We start from the raw sequence: 6,035 nt of genomic DNA, 5'->3' as shown, positions 1-6,035 counted from the left end.
TTGAGGTGATCACCCCCCCATCAGAACACCCGGCTCTGGGAGTGGATCCGCCCAGCACAAGCCCTGCTCCAGGAGACCCTGAAGGAATGCTCGGCCCGGGAGCGCCAGCCTTCTCTGCCATGCTCACCACGGAAACAAGCCATGCGGCCCGCGCACCACGCCAAGAATCCGGGCAGCTGAGCGAGCCATGCCATTGTGGGCAGACACCGAGGCTCCCAGAAAACAAGCAAAGGCGAGGCCGGGAAGCTGCCGCGGAGGCAGGTCGTCATGACCTTCCCTCCCCCGCCAGCTCCAGACCAGCAGGCCGACAGGTTTCATCTCCATCCAGGCGACCCAGGCAGCCCTCGGGATGCAAGAGATGGTGCCCACCGCTGCCAGTCTGGATGCCTGGGGACTCTCCCTCCATCAACACTGCTGAGGACCAGCCCCATGCCTGAATGCTGCTGGGCACCGTGGGGACGGGGTGAACACCGGACAGTGCGTGCTCCGGAAGAGATGGCTGGGCCAGAGAACTAGGGCCCTCCGGAGAGCACATGGCCAAGAGACACAGCGCTTGGTGCATTTTGGAGGAAGCAGCTGGAGCAGAGAGCCTTGGGTGATGCCTCTGTTGGCCCCCTCATCAGAGGCTTTGCACATTTGTTTCATGGAAATGGTTTGAGCCGCCGGGTACCTGGCCAGCCTCCTCCATGAAAGCCAAGGTTAAAGTCAGCCTGCTTGCTGCTTGCTGGGGCCCTAGCTTTATAGGAGGCCTAGCAAATGCTCCTGGGACTTAGGATGCTAATGCAGATACCACAGAGACCTGCAGAAATCCTGGCATTTTCTGGTTGTCTAAGCAGAGTTGGTTGTTGGAAGCCAGCTGGCCCGAGGGAGTAAGGAGTGAGGGAAACAAAATACAATTATGGCCAAGCCCCCTTGTACACATAATGTGGTTAACGACATTGACCTCAAAGAACCCGAAGGTTATCAATATTTCAGAACCACCCAGGTGGCACAGCCTTCCTGGCCTCTCTCCTCGTCCACTTGTCTCGTCCTGTAGTACCTCCTCTGCCTCCCCACGCCCAGTACACACAACAGCACTGGTACGGTGGCCGGGGTGGGGCGTGGTCTGTTTTCTGGCTTATTGTTCCATTTTGCTGACATTTTCTGATTTTCCAGGGACCTGTTACTTCCTGAGGGCTGCCACGCTGGGAAAGAATCACCAGCCAAAGGCTGTTCCACAGTCCTGAGTTCTTGACCTACTTCTGAAAAGGGGAAGTCCAGCGTGAGAGGCCACCCCAGGTGGTGGCACAGCCAGGGCCTTGGAGACAGACAGATCCAGGCTCTCTATTTCCAACTGTGCGACTGGGGGCAGTCACATGCCCTCCTTGTGCCTCAGTTTCCTGATCTGCGAAATGGGCAGTGTGGGCGCTGGCTCCCAACCTTGCTCTCAGGGCTGCTGTGAGAAATAAGTGCAGTTCTGTACTGAGCACACACCTGATGGGAGCCGGGTAAATGTCAGTGAGGACATCCTTTAGATAAAGGAAGATGGCAAAGGGCAAGTCCCAGGGTGGCAACGCACAGCGGTTAACCTACATTATCCAGGGCTGAACAGCTCCCCAAGAAGGCTCAGAAACCCAGCCCATCTGCACCGGGCAGCCGGGCCATCTCTCAGGGACAGTATCTCATTGCCACACTCTGGACAGTTGAATGGCATCCGATAAGAGAGCCAGGGTGCCTTTGGCCAGCCATGGCTCCTCTGCTGTTGTGAGCACCACCCACATGGGTCTCCCTGGTGCCTGCTCTTGGGTGCACCCGCGGCTGACCCATTCCACTCTCGGATGGAGAGCTGCTTTTTTAGATATACCGCTGCTCCGACTCAAGTCCTCACTGTAGCTCTCGTTTGCTTATTTGCTGTCAGCTGGGTTCCTACTCTTCTTTGCTCTGACATGTGTCGTAGGGGCTGGGGCCCCACCAGCTGCATTGCCTGGACTCCCTCCAGCGGGCTCCCAGCTAGGTTCTGGGAAGAGGGGGTGCTGGCAGGGGAGGTGTGAGGAGAGGCGACTTCTCCCCTCCTCCCTGCGGTCGCTGGGGGGGGGGGTTTGTCTCAGACCGACAGCACTAGTGACATCCGAGGGTGACGATGGTGGGGGCTGCGGCCTGGCAGGGCTGCTGCTGGGCTCCTGCTGAAGCGGCTCAGCTCTACAGCCAGGGCCTTGGAATCACACTGGTCCTGGGTCCGCTGGGCATCTCCAGCCCAGGGCGGTCAGTGCTGGCTTGCCTGTCGTCACTTCTCTTCGAGTAACCTACCTGCCCCTCCACGCCCCTCTCCAGTCTTCCAACACCCTTGCTCCCGACTCCCGAATGAGCCCCCTCTGAGTGAAGAGCCCAGATGGCTTCTGCTTCCTGGCCAGACCTGGACTAACACACCACCTGAGTGACCATCCAAGATTCACATCTTCGGAGTGATTCTGCACACCTCTGTCAGGCGTGCCATGCACCGACTTTAAAGTTTAACCTTCAGGAGGCAGACTTGCTTCTATTTCCCCCTTTTTCCAGGTTCTTGAACGGAACCACCCCAAGACCCTCACGTTCCTCCTGCCGTCCACTCACTTCCCCTTTTGGAACCTCGATGAAGCCACAGCAACAACCTAAAACGAGAGGTAGGAGCATGTGCCTTTGACCCAGCAGTCACGCCTCTAGGAATTTACCTTGACAACAACATCACAGAAGAGACAAAACAAGGATCGCCAGACACAGTCATGACCGGATTGCTTATGATCATGAAAATCTGGAAGCACAAATAGAAGATTGGTTACATAAATGTTGCTTCTTATATAACGTCTTTTTTTTTTTGTAAGTAGAAAGATTTCCATCCTCTGTTATCAGATTAAAACACAAAACAGGCTACTGGACAGCAGATATACTATGACCACAGGTAAGCAGAATCGGGCGCATATGCATGCATTTCTATTGAGACACAGATGTTTCATAGAGTAGTTGCCAAAATACTGACAGCGGTTCTCTCTTGGGGGAAATTTGGGGTGGGTTTTATATTCTTCTTTGTTCTCCTCTATGTTGTCTGAATTGTTACAGTTGATGGATCCCTTTTACAAAACACTTTGTTTTTTGAAAGGCAGTGGGCGAAGATAGCAGTGAACAGAACCAACAAAAATTTCTTCCCTCATGGAGCTGACATTCTAAGGGTAAAAAATAGAGTGAAACATATAGTGGGGTGGATATTCGTGGGAGGCAAAAAAGCAAGAAAGGAGAAAAAGAAATGCATCTGGGGCGTGGAGGCTTAGGGTTAGGGAGTGTGTTACAACTTTTAAAAGGATAGTGACGTTGGAGCAAAGACCTGAAGGAGGTGAGAGAGCAAGCCATGTGATACATCTGGGGAAAGGTGGTCCAGGCTGAAGAAAGAGCTAGTGCAAAGGCCCTGGGGTGGGAATGTCCCCGGTACAGGGGAGAAGCAGCAAGGAGGCTTGGGGGACGGGAGTGGAGGAGAATCTTAAGAGATGAGGTCAGGCAGGTAAGAGGGGACCAGCTTATGGAAAACTTTGGCTCTCACTCTGAGACGGAAGCCACTGAGAGTCTTGTGCAGAGGAATAACCTGGTCAGAAAGGTTTTTAGAAGGCCACTCTGGCTGCTCGGTGAGAATAGGGAGGGAGCAGAGAGGCCATTTGAGAGGCAATTGCAGTCACTCAGGTGAGAGAGGATCATGGCTTGGACCAGGTGGTAGCAAGAGAGGTGGTGGGAGGTGGATGGATATGGAACTCTTTAGAAACTAAAGCCAAAGAGATGTGCTCTTAGATTGGATGTAGGCATGAGAGGTAAAGAAGAGCCAAGAATTACTTCAAAGTTAGAGTCAAAGAGTCTTTCCATCACTGCTCCACCCAATGGAGAATCCCATCTGCCAAAGCACCAGCAGCTCCCCCTCTGGTCTCTGTTTGAATGCCTTCAGAAATAGGTCCCTCACTACCTCACAAAGCTGAGCCAGATGACTGCTGGTAAATTCTTCCTTGTCTTAAGCCTGCGATTCTCTGCCATGGATCTTATGCCAGCTTCCCACTTGCCACCTTAAATCACCACATGCTTGTCTTATGCTTTGCCAACCCTAAGACACACTAAGCCTTGGGAAAAACAGTTATCAGGGCAGTTTAGTGTCCTTCAGAGGGAAGACTCAACCTTGAATCAACAAAACTAATTTCCTTTTTTCTGCCCAGCCCCTTCAAACTGATATTTTGCTTGAACTTAATTCCTTTTACTACTTCCCCAACCCTCTGCCCCAGAAACTATCAAATTTCCCCTCACTCTGCCTTCTGCAAGGTGAACGCCGTCTTGCCCTTCTAATCCTCTTTCAGCCCCATCTCCAAAAGCCCTAAACCAGGCCTGGTTTATGAGGCCCCACTCACCCAGGACAGGAGCTCAGACATTCTTTTCCCTCCAGTCTGCCCAGATGGAATGAGTATTATGTCAGCTCCTTCCTCTGCTCTCTGCAATCTGAATCTCCTATAGAAATATAATATATACATACGTATGTATATATACTGGCATGCTGACCAAATGATCCAGTCACCGTATCTAAATTTAGGATTTATATGCTAGCCCCTCTTTGTTCTCAAAAGATGTAGGATTTTGTTTTTCTTGCTATTGTTGCTTTTAATCTAATGCAAAAGAAGTCAGTTAAAATTAGAACCAAAGACTGTTCAAATGAGTAAAAGCCAGAAGCTGATGCCCCCCCGGGTGCTGCAGACAGATGTCAGTTTAGCTGTTTCTTCAGCTCAAGATTAGAACAAAGGCTGGGCCCTTAGACCACGGAGTCCCTTCCTGAAAAAGTGAAGAGGAGAGGGGGCTTAGTCCCTCAGAGACGGAGGGCAGCTCAGACCCAAGTGTGTGATTCTCATGCCGCTGGGTGCCTCCTGACACCAGGCGCAGGAGAGAGAAAGGAACAACGCCCGCTGACCATAGAGGGGCGTTTGGACCACACTTTCAGGAGCGCACAGCCCCCATCACATCCATGGCTGGTTCTGATAGGCGCAGCAGATGCCATCATCCCCGTCTGACACAGGTCAGAAGACCAAGGCTCGGAGGGGTTAAATAACTTTCCCAAAGTCAAACCTCAAGATGGAGGAGGGTATAGCTCAGTAGTAGAGCGCATGCTTAGCATGCATGAGGTCCTGGGTTCAATCCCCAGTACCTCCATTTTAAAAAATTAAATAAATAAATAGATAAGCCTAATTAGCCAGCAGCACCCCACCCCCCAAAAAAAACATACAAAAAACAAACAAAAAGTCTCAAGAAGCCTGGCCTCCTGTGTTTACCATTCTCTCCATGCCCTTCAAATTGTTTAAATTCAAATTGTTCAAATTGTTGATAATTCCTCTCTGAGAGGGCTGGGAGCCCCTGGAGGGCAGGGCCCTTATTCTATTCGTCTTTGTGTCCCCCGGGGGCACCAGCATTGTAGGCATCCAATAAATGTTTGCTGAATTGGTTTGAACTCCATTGAAGCTTCTTTAGAAGTGGATGGTTAGACCTAAGACACCCTGGCTTTAAAACAGCGAAGTCCCACAAAGAGCTGCTTTGAAAGTTTGAGTAAAAGATGGAGGAATCCAGGCCCCCGCTGGGGCGAAGACGCCAGTTCCTAAAGAAAGGTGGCAATGGAACAGGCAGGAATCCCAGAGCAGACACCCCCTGGCTCCTCACTGCGACGCAAAGTATGTCGTGGGCCAGTAGAATCAGCATACCCCTGGAGCTGAGTAGAAATGCGGGGTCTCGGGCCCCACCCCAGAGCTGCGGAAACAGAACCTGCATCTTAACAAGCTCTCCACACCCAAGTCTGAGGGGCACTGGGGGTGCCAGAGACTGCCAAGACCGGGCAGCTCACCAGCTGGGAGCCCTTCAAATGCTCAGGACGGAGTTACTCTGTGCGATGTGGTTTCCGACCCTTGGTCTGTTTCTGGAAAAAGAGCAGTAGATTGGCTTCTGGCGAATTAAGCACGCTTCATGAAAACGCTAATTCAAGTAGGAAGGCGAGAAGGGCCCTCCTCTTTACGGGA

This window comes from Camelus ferus, chromosome 20 (assembly GCF_009834535.1).
Source record: "Camelus ferus isolate YT-003-E chromosome 20, BCGSAC_Cfer_1.0, whole genome shotgun sequence".
In the NCBI taxonomy this organism is placed as follows: Eukaryota; Metazoa; Chordata; class Mammalia; order Artiodactyla; family Camelidae; genus Camelus; species Camelus ferus.
Note: the sequence above shows the minus strand (reverse complement) of the source record.